The sequence below is a fragment of the Leiobunum rupestre genome, chromosome 1 (genome assembly GCF_980474605.1).
Source record: "Leiobunum rupestre chromosome 1, qqLeiRupe1.1.hap1, whole genome shotgun sequence".
Classification (NCBI taxonomy): Eukaryota; Metazoa; Arthropoda; class Arachnida; order Opiliones; family Sclerosomatidae; genus Leiobunum; species Leiobunum rupestre.
This window is the reverse complement of record NC_143384.1, coordinates 63740362-63757246: the sequence shown is the minus strand read 5'-3', so window position 1 is coordinate 63757246 and position 16885 is coordinate 63740362. Positions and strand designations below refer to the sequence as shown.

The 16885-nt window shown below is 39.9% G+C and overlaps 18 non-coding genes across 18 annotated transcripts; all 18 read right to left on the bottom strand.

Annotated features, from left to right (window-relative positions):
- Positions 1-137: 137 nt before the first annotated feature.
- On the bottom strand, positions 138-210 carry TRNAK-CUU (transfer RNA lysine (anticodon CUU)). The gene has a single exon. It is a non-coding gene; the product is annotated as a tRNA-Lys (tRNA).
- An 875-nt stretch (positions 211-1085) lies between these two features.
- On the bottom strand, positions 1086-1158 carry TRNAK-CUU (transfer RNA lysine (anticodon CUU)). The gene has a single exon. It is a non-coding gene; the product is annotated as a tRNA-Lys (tRNA).
- Positions 1159-2033: 875 nt separating this feature from the next.
- Positions 2034-2106, bottom strand: TRNAK-CUU (transfer RNA lysine (anticodon CUU)). Its single transcript has one exon. It is a non-coding gene; the product is annotated as a tRNA-Lys (tRNA).
- Positions 2107-2980: 874 nt separating this feature from the next.
- TRNAK-CUU (transfer RNA lysine (anticodon CUU)) lies at positions 2981-3053 on the bottom strand. Its single transcript has one exon. It is a non-coding gene; the product is annotated as a tRNA-Lys (tRNA).
- Positions 3054-3927: 874 nt separating this feature from the next.
- Positions 3928-4000, bottom strand: TRNAK-CUU (transfer RNA lysine (anticodon CUU)). Its single transcript has one exon. It is a non-coding gene; the product is annotated as a tRNA-Lys (tRNA).
- Positions 4001-4874: 874 nt separating this feature from the next.
- On the bottom strand, positions 4875-4947 carry TRNAK-CUU (transfer RNA lysine (anticodon CUU)). Its single transcript has one exon. It is a non-coding gene; the product is annotated as a tRNA-Lys (tRNA).
- An 874-nt stretch (positions 4948-5821) lies between these two features.
- On the bottom strand, positions 5822-5894 carry TRNAK-CUU (transfer RNA lysine (anticodon CUU)). Its single transcript has one exon. It is a non-coding gene; the product is annotated as a tRNA-Lys (tRNA).
- Positions 5895-6769: 875 nt separating this feature from the next.
- Positions 6770-6842, bottom strand: TRNAK-CUU (transfer RNA lysine (anticodon CUU)). The gene has a single exon. It is a non-coding gene; the product is annotated as a tRNA-Lys (tRNA).
- Positions 6843-7717: 875 nt separating this feature from the next.
- TRNAK-CUU (transfer RNA lysine (anticodon CUU)) lies at positions 7718-7790 on the bottom strand. Its single transcript has one exon. It is a non-coding gene; the product is annotated as a tRNA-Lys (tRNA).
- Positions 7791-8664: 874 nt separating this feature from the next.
- TRNAK-CUU (transfer RNA lysine (anticodon CUU)) lies at positions 8665-8737 on the bottom strand. Its single transcript has one exon. It is a non-coding gene; the product is annotated as a tRNA-Lys (tRNA).
- An 874-nt stretch (positions 8738-9611) lies between these two features.
- Positions 9612-9684, bottom strand: TRNAK-CUU (transfer RNA lysine (anticodon CUU)). The gene has a single exon. It is a non-coding gene; the product is annotated as a tRNA-Lys (tRNA).
- Positions 9685-10557: 873 nt separating this feature from the next.
- On the bottom strand, positions 10558-10630 carry TRNAK-CUU (transfer RNA lysine (anticodon CUU)). The gene has a single exon. It is a non-coding gene; the product is annotated as a tRNA-Lys (tRNA).
- An 874-nt stretch (positions 10631-11504) lies between these two features.
- Positions 11505-11577, bottom strand: TRNAK-CUU (transfer RNA lysine (anticodon CUU)). Its single transcript has one exon. It is a non-coding gene; the product is annotated as a tRNA-Lys (tRNA).
- An 874-nt stretch (positions 11578-12451) lies between these two features.
- On the bottom strand, positions 12452-12524 carry TRNAK-CUU (transfer RNA lysine (anticodon CUU)). The gene has a single exon. It is a non-coding gene; the product is annotated as a tRNA-Lys (tRNA).
- Positions 12525-13398: 874 nt separating this feature from the next.
- On the bottom strand, positions 13399-13471 carry TRNAK-CUU (transfer RNA lysine (anticodon CUU)). The gene has a single exon. It is a non-coding gene; the product is annotated as a tRNA-Lys (tRNA).
- An 875-nt stretch (positions 13472-14346) lies between these two features.
- TRNAK-CUU (transfer RNA lysine (anticodon CUU)) lies at positions 14347-14419 on the bottom strand. The gene has a single exon. It is a non-coding gene; the product is annotated as a tRNA-Lys (tRNA).
- An 874-nt stretch (positions 14420-15293) lies between these two features.
- Positions 15294-15366, bottom strand: TRNAK-CUU (transfer RNA lysine (anticodon CUU)). Its single transcript has one exon. It is a non-coding gene; the product is annotated as a tRNA-Lys (tRNA).
- An 875-nt stretch (positions 15367-16241) lies between these two features.
- Positions 16242-16314, bottom strand: TRNAK-CUU (transfer RNA lysine (anticodon CUU)). The gene has a single exon. It is a non-coding gene; the product is annotated as a tRNA-Lys (tRNA).
- Positions 16315-16885: the final 571 nt, after the last annotated feature.

Genomic DNA, 16885 nt, shown 5'->3' with positions numbered 1-16885 from the left:
AAACAACGCCTGACGAACAGACGTAAGTAGTTCAATATTTGGATTTGGAAATAAATAACTTCCGCTTTTTTTCAAGGTCACGAATTTATCGCAAACCACTTCCGTCGAACGTTCTTAACTTCCCGCAAAAGGTTAAGCACCCGAACTGGGGCTCGAACCCAGGACCGTTAGGTTAAGAGCCTAACGCTCTTCCGACTGAGCTACACGGGCGACCCTCAGCGGGCAAAATCGTAACGTCACAACATTCAATAAAACCGACAACGAAATTTAAAAATTTTAGTTTTCTTCAAACAGGCTTCCCTCTTAAACTGTGGCTTCAACAGAGGCTCTTTAGGTTAAAACCCTCAAGCTTTACCGACTAAGCTATCCTGGCTCTTCCAGCGCTCATCTTCTTGAAAATTGCGGATAATTTCTCTTTATTCATTTTCTTCTGTTAATATATTAAAAGCCCTTTTTATTCATATGTTAAAAAGGGAACGTCATTATGATTGAAAGTTTCCACCTTGGCAACTGACGCTGACTAGGAATTGAGGCGTCCATTAGTTATCCAGCGTCTTGGAAGCATAAATTAGAGGATTTTATGAGGGTGGAGACTCTGACGATCATCGGGCTGTGGAGATATAACTACCGCGTGAATTTTGCCGTCAGTATGGGGCACTCGGAGAGCCCAAACTGAACAAGGTTTTATAACGACGTAAGAACTGGCTAAGGTCTTAATGCAGCACACAAAATTTCCCGTGGGAAACCGTCATTGGTTGGCCTTTAAGTGCGGTTTTAATTATCAGACCACCCAAGAAAGTCAGTTTCTATTAATTTTTTTTAAAACATGAAAAAAAGTTTCTATGCAATAGAAAAAAAATTAAAAGATTTTTATACAACATTTTTTATTTAAATTCCAGTATGGGCTACGAGTAACAACGAAAAGGACTCTGACTTTAAGTCATTTAAAACAACGCCTGACGAACAGACGTAAGTAGTTCAATATTTGGATTTGGAAATAAATAACTTCCGCTTTTTTTCAAGGTCACGAATTTATCGCAAACCACATCCGTCGAACGTTTCTTAACTTCCCGCAAAAGGTTAAGCACCCGAACTGGGGCTCGAACCCAGGACCGTTAGGTTAAGAGCCTAACGCTCTACCGACTGAGCTACACGGGCGACCCTCAGCGGGCAAAATCGTAACGTCACAACATTCAATAAAACCGACAACGAAATTTAAAAATTTTAGTTTTCTTCAAACAGGCTTCCCTCTTAAACTGTGGCTTCAACAGAGGCTCTTTAGGTTAAAACCCTCAAACTTTACCGACTAAGCTATCCTGGCTCTTCCAGCGCTCATCTTCTTGAAAATTGCGGATAATTTCTCTTTATTCATTTTCTTCTGTTAATATATTAAAAGCCCTTTTTATTCATATGTTAAAAAGGGAACGTCATTATGATTGAAAGTTTCCACCTTGGCAACTAGCGTTGACTAGGAATTGAGGCGTCCATTAGTTATCCAGCGTCTTGGAAGCATAAATTAGAGGATTTTATGAGGGTGGAGACTCTGACGATCATCGGGCTGTGGAGATATAACTACCGCGTGAATTTTGCCGTCAGTATGGGGCACTCGGAGAGCCCAAACTGAACAAGGTTTTATAACGACGTAAGTACTGGCTTAGGTCTTAATGCAGCACACAAAATTTCCCGTGGGAAACCGTCATTGGTTGGCCTTTAAGTGCGGTTTTAATTATCAGACCACCCAAGAAAGTCAGTTTCGATTCATTTTTTTGAAAACATGAAAAACAGTTTCTATGCAATAGAAAAAAAATTAAAAGATTTGTATACAACATTTTTTATTTAAATTCCAGTATGGGCTACGAGTAACAACGAAAAGGACTCTGACTATAAGTCATTTAAAACAACGCCTGACGAACAGACGTAAGTAGTTCAATATTTGGATTTGGAAATAAATAACTTCCGCTTTTTTTCAAGGTCACGAATTTATCGCAAACCACATCCGTCGAACGTTTCTTAACTTCCCGCAAAAGGTTAAGCACCCGAACTGGGGCTCGAACCCAGGACCGTTAGGTTAAGAGCCTAACGCTCTACCGACTGAGCTACACGGGCGACCCTCAGCGGGCAAAATCGTAACGTCACAACATTCAATAAAACCGACAACGAAATTTAAAAATTTTAGTTTTCTTCAAACAGGCTTCCCTCTTAAACTGTGGCTTCAACAGAGGCTCTTTAGGTTAAAACCCTCAAGCTTTACCGACTAAGCTATCCTGGCTCTTCCAGCGCTCATCTTCTTGAAAATTGCGGATAATTTCTCTTTATTCATTTTCTTCTGTTAATATATTAAAAGCCCTTTTTATTCATATGTTAAAAAGGGAACGTCATTATGATTGAAAGTTTCCACCTTGGCAACTAGCGCTGACTAGGAATTGAGGCGTCCATTAGTTATCCAGCGTCTTGGAAGCATAAATTAGAGGATTTTATGAGGGTGGAGACTCTGACGATCATCGGGCTGTGGAGATATAACTACCGCGTGAATTTTGCCGTCAGTATGGGGCACTCGGAGAGCCCAAACTGAACAAGGTTTTATAACGACGTAAGAACTGGCTAAGGTCTTAATGCAGCATACAAATTTTCCCGTGGGAAACCGTCATTGGTTGGCCTTTAAGTGCGGTTTTAATTATCAGACAACCCAAGAAAGTCAGTTTCGATTCATTTTTTTGAAAACATGAAAAACAGTTTCTATGCAATAGAAAAAAAATTAAAAGAATTTTATACAACATTTTTTATTTAAATTCCAGTATGGGCTACGAGTAACAACGTAAAGGACTTTGACTATAAGTCATTTTAAACAACGCCTCGCGAACAGACGTAAGTTGTTCAATATTTGGATTTGGAAATAAATAACTTCCGCTTTTTTCAAGGTCCCGAATTTATCGCAAACCACATCCGTCGAACGTTTCTTAACTTCCCGCAAAAGGTTAAGCACCCGAACTGGGGCTCGAACCCAGGACCGTTAGGTTAAGAGCCTAACGCTCTACCGACTGAGCTACACGGGCGACCCTCAGCGGGCAAAATCGTAACGTCACAACATTCAATAAAACCGACAACGAAATTTAAAAATTTTAGTTTTCTTCAAACAGGCTTCCCTCTTAAACTGTGGCTTCAACAGAGGCTCTTTAGGTTAAAACCCTCAAGCTTTACCGACTAAGCTATCCTGGCTCTTCCAGCGCTCATCTTCTTGAAAATTGCGGATAATTTCTCTTTATTCATTTTCTTCTGTTAATATATTAAAAGCCCTTTTTATTCATATGTTAAAAAGGGAACGTCATTATGATTGAAAGTTTCCACCTTGGCAACTAGCGCTGACTAGGAATTGAGGCGTCCATTAGTTATCCAGCGTCTTGGAAGCATAAATTAGAGGATTTTATGAGGGTGGAGACTCTGACGATCATCGGGCTGTGGAGATATAACTACCGCGTGAATTTTGCCGTCAGTATGGGGCACTCGGAGAGCCCAAACTGAACAAGGTTTTATAACGACGTAAGAACTGGCTAAGGTCTTAATGCAGCACACAAATTTTCCCGTGGGAAACCGTCATTGGTTGGCCTTTAAGTGCGGTTTTAATTATCAGACCACCCAAGAAAATCAGTTTCGATTCATTTTTTTGAAAACATGAAAAACAGTTTCTATGCAATAGAAAAAAAATTAAAAGATTTTTATACAACATTTTTTATTTAAATTCCAGTATGGGCTACGAGTAACAACGTAAAGGACTTTGACTATAAGTCATTTTAAACAACGCCTCGCGAACAGACGTAAGTAGTTCAATATTTGGATTTGGAAATAAATAACTTCCGCTTTTTTCAAGGTCTCGAATTTATCGCAAAACACATCCGTCGAACGTTTCTTAACTTCCCGCAAAAGGTTAAGCACCCGAACTGGGGCTCGAACCCAGGACCGTTAGTTTAAGAGCCTAACGCTCTACCGACTGAGCTACACGGGCGACCCTCAGCGGGCAAAATCGTAACGTCACAACATTCAATAAAACCGACAACGAAATTTAAAAATTTTAGTTTTCTTCAAACAGGCTTCCCTCTTAAACTGTGGCTTCAACAGAGGCTCTTTAGGTTAAAACCCTCAAACTTTACCGACTAAGCTATCCTGGCTCTTCCAGCGCTCATCTTCTTGAAAATTGCGGATAATTTCTCTTTATTCATTTTCTTCTGTTAATATATTAAAAGCCCTTTTTATTCATATGTTAAAAAAGAAACGTCATTATGATTGAAAGTTTCCACCTTGGCAACTGGCGCTGACTAGGAATTGAGGCGTCCATTAGTTATCCAGCGTCTTGGAAGCATTAATTAGAGGATTTTATGAGGGTGGAGACTCTGACGATCATCGGGCTGTGGAGATATAACTACCGCGTGAATTTTGCCGTCAGTATGGGGCACTCGGAGAGCCCAAACTGAACAAGGTTTTATAACGACGTAAGAACTGGCTTAGGTCTTAATGCAGCACACAAAATTTCCCGTGGGAAACCGTCATTGGTTGGCCTTTAAGTGCGGTTTTAATTATTAGACCACCCAAGAAAGTCAGTTTCGATTCATTTTTTTGAAAACATGAAAAACAGTTTCTATGCAATAGAAAAAAAATTAAAAGATTTGTATACAACATTTTTTATTTAAATTCCAGTATGGGCTACGAGTAACAACGAAAAGGACTCTGACTATAAGTCATTTAAAACAACGCCTGACGAACAGACGTAAGTAGTTCAATATTTGGATTTGGAAATAAATAACTTCCGCTTTTTTCAAGGTCTCAAATTTATCGCAAACCACATCCGTCGAACGTTTCTTAACTTCCCGCAAAAGGTTAAGCACCCGAACTGGGGCTCGAACCCAGGACCGTTAGGTTAAGAGCCTAACGCTCTACCGACTGAGCTACACGGGCGACCCTCAGCGGGCAAAATCGTAACGTCACAACATTCAATAAAACCGACAACGAAATTTAAAAATTTTAGTTTTCTTCAAACAGGCTTCCCTCTTAAACTGTGGCTTCAACAGAGGCTCTTTAGGTTAAAACCCTCAAACTTTACCGACTAAGCTATCCTGGCTCTTCCAGCGCTCATCTTCTTGAAAATTGCGGATAATTTCTCTTTATTCATTTTCTTCTGTTAATATATTAAAAGCCCTTTTTATTCATATGTTAAAAAGGGAATGTCATTATGATTGAAAGTTTCCACCTTGGCAACTAGCTCTGACTAGGAATTGAGGCGTCCATTAGTTATCCAGCGTCTTGGAAGCATAAATTAGAGGATTTTATGAGGGTGGAGACTCTGACGATCATCGGGCTGTGGAGATATAACTACCGCGTGAATTTTGCCGTCAGTATGGGGCACTCGGAGAGCCCAAACTGAACAAGGTTTTATAACGACGTAAGAACTGGCTTAGGTCTTAATGCAGCACACAAAATTTCCCGTGGGAAACCGTCATTGGTTGGCCTTTAAGTGCGGTTTTAATTATTAGACCACCCAAGAAAGTCAGTTTCGATTCATTTTTTTGAAAACATGAAAAACAGTTTCTATGCAATAGAAAAAAAATTAAAAGATTTGTATACAACATTTTTTATTTAAATTCCAGTATGGGCTACGAGTAACAACGAAAAGGACTCTGACTATAAGTCATTTAAAACAACGCCTGACGAACAGACTTAAGTAGTTCAATATTTGGATTTGGAAATAAATAACTTCCGCTTTTTTCAAGGTCTCGAATTTATCGCAAACCACATCCGTCGAACGTTTCTTAACTTCCCGCAAAAGGTTAAGCACCCGAACTGGGGCTCGAACCCAGGACCGTTAGGTTAAGAGCCTAACGCTCTACCGACTGAGCTACACGGGCGACCCTCAGCGGGCAAAATCGTAACGTCACAACATTCAATAAAACCGACAACGAAATTTAAAAATTTTAGTTTTCTTCAAACAGGCTTCCCTCTTAAACTGTGGCTTCAACAGAGGCTCTTTAGGTTAAAACCCTCAAACTTTACCGACTAAGCTATCCTGGCTCTTCCAGCGCTCATCTTCTTGAAAATTGCGGATAATTTCTCTTTATTCATTTTCTTCTGTTAATATATTAAAAGCCCTTTTTATTCATATGTTAAAAAGGGAACGTCATTATGATTGAAAGTTTCCACCTTGGCAACTAGCGCTGACTAGGAATTGAGGCGTCCATTAGTTATCCAGCGTCTTGGAAGCATAAATTAGAGGATTTTATGAGGGTGGAGACTCTGACGATCATCGGGCTGTGGAGATATAACTACCGCGTGAATTTTGCCGTCAGTATGGGGCACTCGGAGAGCCCAAACTGAACAAGGTTTTATAACGACGTAAGAACTGGCTTAGGTCTTAATGCAGCACACAAAATTTCCCGTGGGAAACCGTCATTGGTTGGCCTTTAAGTGCGGTTTTAATTATCAGACCACCCAAGAAAGTCAGTTTCGATTCATTTTTTTGAAAACATGAAAAACAGTTTCTATGCAATAGAAAAAAAATTAAAAGATTTGTATACAACATTTTTTATTTAAATTCCAGTATGGGCTACGAGTAACAACGAAAAGGACTCTGACTATAAGTCATTTAAAACAACGCCTGACGAACAGACGTAAGTAGTTCAATATTTGGATTTGGAAATAAATAACTTCCGCTTTTTTTCAAGGTCACGAATTTATCGCAAACCACATCCGTCGAACGTTTCTTAACTTCCCGCAAAAGGTTAAGCACCCGAACTGAGGCTCCAACCCAGGACCGTTAGGTTAAGAGCCTAACGCTCTACCGACTGAGCTACACGGGCGACCCTCAGCGGGCAAAATCGTAACGTCACAACATTCAATAAAACCGAGAACGAAATTTAAAAATTTTAGTTTTCTTCAAACAGGCTTCCCTCTTAAACTGTGGCTTCAACAGAGGCTCTTTAGGTTAAAACCCTCAAGCTTTACCGACTAAGCTATCCTGGCTCTTCCAGCGCTCATCTTCTTGAAAATTGCGGATAATTTCTTTTTATTCATTTTCTTCTGTTAATATATTAAAAGCCCTTTTTATTCATATGTTAAAAAGGAAACGTCATTATGATTGAAAGTTTCCACCTTGGCAACTGGCGCTGACTAGGAATTGAGGCGTCCATTAGTTATCCAGCGTCTTGGAAGCATAAATTAGAGGATTTTATGAGGGTGGAGACTCTGACGATCATCGGGCGGTGGAGATATAACTACCGCGTGAATTTTGCCGTCAGTATGGGGCACTCGGAGAGCCCAAACTGAACAAGGTTTTATAACGACGTAAGAACTGGCCAAGGTCTTAATGCAGCACACAAAATTTCCCGTGGGAAACCGTCATTGGTTGGCCTTTAAGTGCGGTTTTAATTATCAGACCACCCAAGAAAGTCAGTTTCGATTCATTTTTTTGAAAACATGAAAAACAGTTTCTATGCAATAGAAAAAAAATTAAAAGATTTGTATACAACATTTTTTATTTAAATTCCAGTATGGGCTACGAGTAACAACGAAAAGGACTCTGACTATAAGTCATTTAAAACAACGCCTGACGAACAGACGTAAGTAGTTCAATATTTGGATTTGGAAATAAATAACTTCCGCTTTTTTTCAAGGTCACGAATTTATCGCAAACCACATCCGTCGAACGTTTCTTAACTTCCCGCAAAAGGTTAAGCACCCGAACTGAGGCTCCAACCCAGGACCGTTAGGTTAAGAGCCTAACGCTCTACCGACTGAGCTACACGGGCGACCCTCAGCGGGCAAAATCGTAACGTCACAACATTCAATAAAACCGACAACGAAATTTAAAAATTTTAGTTTTCTTCAAACAGGCTTCCCTCTTAAACTGTGGCTTCAACAGAGGCTCTTTAGGTTAAAACCCTCAAACTTTACCGACTAAGCTATCCTGGCTCTTCCAGCGCTCATCTTCTTGAAAATTGCGGATAATTTCTCTTTATTCATTTTCTTCTGTTAATATATTAAAAGCCCTTTTTATTCATATGTTAAAAAAGAAACGTCATTATGATTGAAAGTTTCCACCTTGGCAACTGGCGCTGACTAGGAATTGAGGCGTCCATTAGTTATCCAGCGTCTTGGAAGCATAAATTAGAGGATTTTATGAGGGTGGAGACTCTGACGATCATCGGGCTGTGGAGATATAACTACCGCGTGAATTTTGCCGTCAGTATGGGGCACTCGGAGAGCCCAAACTGAACAAGGTTTTATAACGACGTAAGAACTGGCTTAGGTCTTAATGCAGCACACAAAATTTCCCGTGGGAAACCGTCATTGGTTGGCCTTTAAGTGCGGTTTTAATTATCAGACCACCCAAGAAAGTCAGTTTCGATTCATTTTTTTGAAAACATGAAAAACAGTTTCTATGCAATAGAAAAAAAATTAAAAGATTTGTATACAACATTTTTTATTTAAATTCCAGTATGGGCTACGAGTAACAACGAAAAGGACTCTGACTATAAGTCATTTAAAACAACGCCTGACGAACAGACGTAAGTAGTTCAATATTTGGATTTGGAAATAAATAACTTCCGCTTTTTTCAAGGTCTCGAATTTATCGCAAACCACATCCGTCGAACGTTTCTTAACTTCCCGCAAAAGGTTAAGCACCCGAACTGGGGCTCGAACCCAGGACCGTTAGGTTAAGAGCCTAACGCTCTACCGACTGAGCTACACGGGCGACCCTCAGCGGGCAAAATCGTAACGTCACAACATTCAATAAAACCGAGAACGAAATTTAAAAATTTTAGTTTTCTTCAAACAGGCTTTCCTCTTAAACTGTGGCTTCAACAGAGGCTCTTTAGGTTAAAACCCTCAAGCTTTACCGACTAAGCTATCCTGGCTCTTCCAGCGCTCATCTTCTTGAAAATTGCGGATAATTTCTCTTTATTCATTTTCTTCTGTTAATATATTAAAAGCCCTTTTTATTCATATGTTAAAAAGGGAACGTCATTATGATTGAAAGTTTCCACCTTGGCAACTAGCGCTGACTAGGAATTGAGGCGTCCATTAGTTATCCAGCGTCTTGGAAGCATAAATTAGAGGATTTTATGAGGGTGGAGACTCTGACGATCATCGGGCTGTGGAGATATAACTACCGCGTGAATTTTGCCGTCAGTATGGGGCACTCGGAGAGCCCAAACTGAACAAGGTTTTATAACGACGTAAGAACTGGCTAAGGTCTTAATGCAGCACACAAATTTTCCCGTGGGAAACCGTCATTGGTTGGCCTTTAAGTGCGGTTTTAATTATCAGACCACCCAAGAAAGTCAGTTTCGATTCATTTTTTTGAAAACATGAAAAACAGTTTCTATGCAATAGAAAAAAAATTAAAAGATTTTTATACAACATTTTTTATTTAAATTCCAGTATGGGCTACGAGTAACAACGAAAAGGACTCTGACTATAAGTCATTTAAAACAACGCCTGACGAACAGACGTGAGTAGTTCAATATTTGGATTTGGAAATAAATAACTTCCGCTTTTTTCAAGGTCTCGAATTTATCGCAAACCACATCCGTCGAACGTTTCTTAACTTCCCGCAAAAGGTTAAGCACCCGAACTGAGGCTCCAACCCAGGACCGTTAGGTTAAGAGCCTAACGCTCTACCGACTGAGCTACACGGGCGACCCTCAGCGGGCAAAATCGTAACGTCACAACATTCAATAAAACCGACAACGAAATTTAAAAATTTTAGTTTTCTTCAAACAGGCTTCCCTCTTAAACTGTGGCTTCAACAGAGGCTCTTTAGGTTAAAACCCTCAAACTTTACCGACTAAGCTATCCTGGCTCTTCCAGCGCTCATCTTCTTGAAAATTGCGGATAATTTCTCTTTATTCATTTTCTTCTGTTAATATATTAAAAGCCCTTTTTATTCATATGTTAAAAAAGAAACGTCATTATGATTGAAAGTTTCCACCTTGGCAACTGGCGCTGACTAGGAATTGAGGCGTCCATTAGTTATCCAGCGTCTTGGAAGCATAAATTAGAGGATTTTATGAGGGTGGAGACTCTGACGATCATCGGGCTGTGGAGATATAACTACCGCGTGAATTTTGCCGTCAGTATGGGGCACTCGGAGAGCCCAAACTGAACAAGGTTTTATAACGACGTAAGAACTGGCTTAGGTCTTAATGCAGCACACAAAATTTCCCGTGGGAAACCGTCATTGGTTGGCCTTTAAGTGCGGTTTTAATTATCAGACCACCCAAGAAAGTCAGTTTCGATTCATTTTTTTGAAAAATGAAAAACAGTTTCTATGCAATAGAAAAAAAATTAAAAGATTTGTATACAACATTTTTTATTTAAATTCCAGTATGGGCTACGAGTAACAACGAAAAGGACTCTGACTATAAGTCATTTAAAACAACGCCTGACGAACAGACGTAAGTAGTTCAATATTTGGATTTGGAAATAAATAACTTCCGCTTTTTTCAAGGTCTCGAATTTATCGCAAACCACATCCGTCGAACGTTTCTTAACTTCCCGCAAAAGGTTAAGCACCCGAACTGGGGCTCGAACCCAGGACCGTTAGGTTAAGAGCCTAACGCTCTACCGACTGAGCTACACGGGCGACCCTCAGCGGGCAAAATCGTAACGTCACAACATTCAATAAAACCGAGAACGAAATTTAAAAATTTTAGTTTTCTTCAAACAGGCTTCCCTCTTAAACTGTGGCTTCAACAGAGGCTCTTTAGGTTAAAACCCTCAAGCTTTACCGACTAAGCTATCCTGGCTCTTCCAGCGCTCATCTTCTTGAAAATTGCGGATAATTTCTCTTTATTCATTTTCTTCTGTTAATATATTAAAAGCCCTTTTTATTCATATGTTAAAAAGGGAACGTCATTATGATTGAAAGTTTCCACCTTGGCAACTAGCGCTGACTAGGAATTGAGGCGTCCATTAGTTATCCAGCGTCTTGGAAGCATAAATTAGAGGATTTTATGAGGGTGGAGACTCTGACGATCATCGGGCTGTGGAGATATAACTACCGCGTGAATTTTGCCGTCAGTATGGGGCACTCGGAGAGCCCAAACTGAACAAGGTTTTATAACGACGTAAGAACTGGCTAAGGTCTTAATGCAGCACACAAATTTTCCCGTGGGAAACCGTCATTGGTTGGCCTTTAAGTGCGGTTTTAATTATCAGACCACCCAAGAAAGTCAGTTTCGATTCATTTTTTTGAAAACATGAAAAACAGTTTCTATGCAATAGAAAAAAAATTAAAAGATTTTTATACAACATTTTTTATTTAAATTCCAGTATGGGCTACGAGTAACAACGAAAAGGACTCTGACTATAAGTCATTTAAAACAACGCCTGACGAACAGACGTGAGTAGTTCAATATTTGGATTTGGAAATAAATAACTTCCGCTTTTTTCAAGGTCTCGAATTTATCGCAAACCACATCCGTCGAACGTTTCTTAACTTCCCGCAAAAGGTTAAGCACCCGAACTGAGGCTCCAACCCAGGACCGTTAGGTTAAGAGCCTAACGCTCTACCGACTGAGCTACACGGGCGACCCTCAGCGGGCAAAATCGTAACGTCACAACATTCAATAAAACCGACAACGAAATTTAAAAATTTTAGTTTTCTTCAAACAGGCTTCCCTCTTAAACTGTGGCTTCAACAGAGGCTCTTTAGGTTAAAACCCTCAAACTTTACCGACTAAGCTATCCTGGCTCTTCCAGCGCTCATCTTCTTGAAAATTGCGGATAATTTCTCTTTATTCATTTTCTTCTGTTAATATATTAAAAGCCCTTTTTATTCATATGTTAAAAAAGAAACGTCATTATGATTGAAAGTTTCCACCTTGGCAACTGGCGCTGACTAGGAATTGAGGCGTCCATTAGTTATCCAGCGTCTTGGAAGCATAAATTAGAGGATTTTATGAGGGTGGAGACTCTGACGATCATCGGGCTGTGGAGATATAACTACCGCGTGAATTTTGCCGTCAGTATGGGGCACTCGGAGAGCCCAAACTGAACAAGGTTTTATAACGACGTAAGAACTGGCTTAGGTCTTAATGCAGCACACAAAATTTCCCGTGGGAAACCGTCATTGGTTGGCCTTTAAGTGCGGTTTTAATTATCAGACCACCCAAGAAAGTCAGTTTCGATTCATTTTTTTGAAAACATGAAAAACAGTTTCTATGCAATAGAAAAAAAATTAAAAGATTTGTATACAACATTTTTTATTTAAATTCCAGTATGGGCTACGAGTAACAACGAAAAGGACTCTGACTATAAGTCATTTAAAACAACGCCTGACGAACAGACGTAAGTAGTTCAATATTTGGATTTGGAAATAAATAACTTCCGCTTTTTTCAAGGTCTCGAATTTATCGCAAACCACATCCGTCGAACGTTTCTTAACTTCCCGCAAAAGGTTAAGCACCCGAACTGGGGCTCGAACCCAGGACCGTTAGGTTAAGAGCCTAACGCTCTACCGACTGAGCTACACGGGCGACCCTCAGCGGGCAAAATCGTAACGTCACAACATTCAATAAAACCGAGAACGAAATTTAAAAATTTTAGTTTTCTTCAAACAGGCTTCCCTCTTAAACTGTGGCTTCAACAGAGGCTCTTTAGGTTAAAACCCTCAAGCTTTACCGACTAAGCTATCCTGGCTCTTCCAGCGCTCATCTTCTTGAAAATTGCGGATAATTTCTCTTTATTCATTTTCTTCTGTTAATATATTAAAAGCCCTTTTTATTCATATGTTAAAAAGGGAACGTCATTATGATTGAAAGTTTCCACCTTGGCAACTAGCGCTGACTAGGAATTGAGGCGTCCATTAGTTATCCAGCGTCTTGGAAGCATAAATTAGAGGATTTTATGAGGGTGGAGACTCTGACGATCATCGGGCTGTGGAGATATAACTACCGCGTGAATTTTGCCGTCAGTATGGGGCACTCGGAGAGCCCAAACTGAACAAGGTTTTATAACGACGTAAGAACTGGCTAAGGTCTTAATGCAGCACACAAATTTTCCCGTGGGAAACCGTCATTGGTTGGCCTTTAAGTGCGGTTTTAATTATCAGACCACCCAAGAAAGTCAGTTTCGATTCATTTTTTTGAAAACATGAAAAACAGTTTCTATGCAATAGAAAAAAAATTAAAAGATTTGTATACAACATTTTTTATTTAAATTCCAGTATGGGCTACGAGTAACAACGAAAAGGACTCTGACTATAAGTCATTTAAAACAACGCCTGACGAACAGACGTAAGTAGTTCAATATTTGGATTTGGAAATAAATAACTTCCGCTTTTTTCAAGGTCTCGAATTTATCGCAAACCACATCCGTCGAACGTTTCTTAACTTCCCGCAAAAGGTTAAGCACCCGAACTGGGGCTCGAACCCAGGACCGTTAGGTTAAGAGCCTAACGCTCTACCGACTGAGCTACACGGGCGACCCTCAGCGGGCAAAATCGTAACGTCACAACATTCAATAAAACCGAGAACGAAATTTAAAAATTTTAGTTTTCTTCAAACAGGCTTCCCTCTTAAACTGTGGCTTCAACAGAAGCTCTTTAGGTTAAAACCCTCAAGCTTTACCGACTAAGCTATCCTGGCTCTTCCAGCGCTCATCTTCTTGAAAATTGCGGATAATTTCTCTTTATTCATTTTCTTCTGTTAATATATTAAAAGCCCTTTTTATTCATATGTTAAAAAGGGAACGTCATTATGATTGAAAGTTTCCACCTTGGCAACTAGCGCTGACTAGGAATTGAGGCGTCCATTAGTTATCCAGCGTCTTCGAAGCATAAATTAGAGGATTTTATGAGGGTGGAGACTCTGACGATCATCGGGCTGTGGAGATATAACTACCGCGTGAATTTTGCCGTCAGTATGGGGCACTCGGAGAGCCCAAACTGAACAAGGTTTTATAACGACGTAAGAACTGGCTAAGGTCTTAATGCAGCACACAAATTTTCCCGTGGGAAACCGTCATTGGTTGGCCTTTAAGTGCGGTTTTAATTATCAGACCACCCAAGAAAGTCAGTTTCGATTCATTTTTTTGAAAACATGAAAAACAGTTTCTATGCAATAGAAAAAAAATTAAAAGATTTTTATACAACATTTTTTATTTAAATTCCAGTATGGGCTACGAGTAACAACGAAAAGGACTCTGACTATAAGTCATTTAAAACAACGCCTGACGAACAGACGTGAGTAGTTCAATATTTGGATTTGGAAATAAATAACTTCCGCTTTTTTTCAAGGTCACGAATTTATCGCAAACCACATCCGTCGAACGTTTCTTAACTTCCCGCAAAAGGTTAAGCACCCGAACTGGGGCTCGAACCCAGGACCGTTAGGTTAAGAGCCTAACGCTCTACCGACTGAGCTACACGGGCGACGCTCAGCGGGCAAAATCGTAACGTCACAACATTCAATAAAACCGACAACGAAATTTAAAAATTTTAGTTTTCTTCAAACAGGCTTCCCTCTTAAACTGTGGCTTCAACAGAGGCTCTTTAGGTTAAAACCCTCAAGCTTTACCGACTAAGCTATCCTGGCTCTTCCAGCGCTCATCTTCTTGAAAATTGCGGATAATTTCTTTTTATTCATTTTCTTCTGTTAATATATTAAAAGCCCTTTTTATTCATATGTTAAAAAGGAAACGTCATTATGATTGAAAGTTTCCACCTTGGCAACTGGCGCTGACTAGGAATTGAGGCGTCCATTAGTTATCCAGCGTCTTGGAAGCATAAATTAGAGGATTTTATGAGGGTGGAGACTCTGACGATCATCGGGCGGTGGAGATATAACTACCGCGTGAATTTTGCCGTCAGTATGGGGCACTCGGAGAGCCCAAACTGAACAAGGTTTTATAACGACGTAAGAACTGGCCAAGGTCTTAATGCAGCACACAAAATTTCCCGTGGGAAACCGTCATTGGTTGGCCTTTAAGTGCGGTTTTAATTATCAGACCACCCAAGAAAGTCAGTTTCGATTCATTTTTTTGAAAACATGAAAAACAGTTTCTATGCAATAGAAAAAAAATTAAAAGATTTGTATACAACATTTTTTATTTAAATTCCAGTATGGGCTACGAGTAACAACGAAAAGGACTCTGACTATAAGTCATTTAAAACAACGCCTGACGAACAGACGTAAGTAGTTCAATATTTGGATTTGGAAATAAATAACTTCCGCTTTTTTTAAGGTCACGAATTTATCGCAAACCACATCCGTCGAACGTTTCTTAACTTCCCGTAAAGGGTTAGGCACCCGAACTGGGGCTCGAATCCAGGACCGTTAGGTTAAGAGCCTAACGCTCTACCGACTGAGCTACACGGGCGACCCTCAGCGGGCAAAATCGTAACGTCACAACATTCAATAAAACCGACAACGAAATTTAAAATTTTTAGTTTTCTTCAAACAGGCTTCCCTCTTAAACTGTGGCTTCAACAGAGGCTCTTTAGGTTAAAACCCTCAAGCTTTACCGACTAAGCTATCCTGGCTCTTCCAGCGCTCATCTTCTTGAAAATTGCGGATAATTTCTTTTTATTCATTTTCTTCTGTTAATATATTAAAAGCCCTTTTTATTCATATGTTAAAAAGGAAACGTCATTATGATTGAAAGTTTCCACCTTGGCAACTGGCGCTGACTAGGAATTGAGGCGTCCATTAGTTATCCAGCGTCTTGGAAGCATAAATTAGAGGATTTTATGAGGGTGGAGACTCTGACGATCATCGGGCGGTGGAGATATAACTACCGCGTGAATTTTGCCGTCAGTATGGGGCACTCGGAGAGCCCAAACTGAACAAGGTTTTATAACGACGTAAGAACTGGCCAAGGTCTTAATGCAGCACACAAAATTTCCCGTGGGAAACCGTCATTGGTTGGCCTTTAAGTGCGGTTTTAATTATCAGACCACCCAAGAAAGTCAGTTTCGATTCATTTTTTTGAAAACATGAAAAACAGTTTCTATGCAATAGAAAAAAAATTAAAAGATTTGTATACAACATTTTTTATTTAAATTCCAGTATGGGCTACGAGTAACAACGAAAAGGACTCTGACTATAAGTCATTTAAAACAACGCCTGACGAACAGACGTAAGTAGTTCAATATTTGGATTTGGAAATAAATAACTTCCGCTTTTTTTCAAGGTCACGAATTTATCGCAAACCACATCCGTCGAACGTTTCTTAACTTCCCGCAAAAGGTTAAGCACCCGAACTGAGGCTCCAACCCAGGACCGTTAGGTTAAGAGCCTAACGCTCTACCGACTGAGCTACACGGGCGACCCTCAGCGGGCAAAATCGTAACGTCACAACATTCAATAAAACCGAGAACGAAATTTAAAATTTTTAGTTTTCTTCAAACAGGCTTCCCTCTTAAACTGTGGCTTCAACAGAGGCTCTTTAGGTTAAAACCCTCAAGCTTTACCGACTAAGCTATCCTGGCTCTTCCAGCGCTCATCTTCTTGAAAATTGCGGATAATTTCTTTTTATTCATTTTCTTCTGTTAATATATTAAAAGCCCTTTTTATTCATATGTTAAAAAAGAAACGTCATTATGATTGAAAGTTTCCACCTTGGCAACTGGCGCTGACTAGGAATTGAGGCGTCCATTAGTTATCCAGCGTCTTGGAAGCATAAATTAGAGGATTTTATGAGGGTGGAGACTCTGACGATCATCGGGCTGTGGAGATATAACTACCGCGTGAATTTTGCCGTCAGTATGGGGCACTCGGAGAGCCCAAACTGAACAAGGTTTTATAACGACGTAAGAACTGGCTTAGGTCTTAATGCAGCACACAAAATTTCCCGTGGGAAACCGTCATTGGTTGGCCTTTAAGTGCGGTTTTAATTA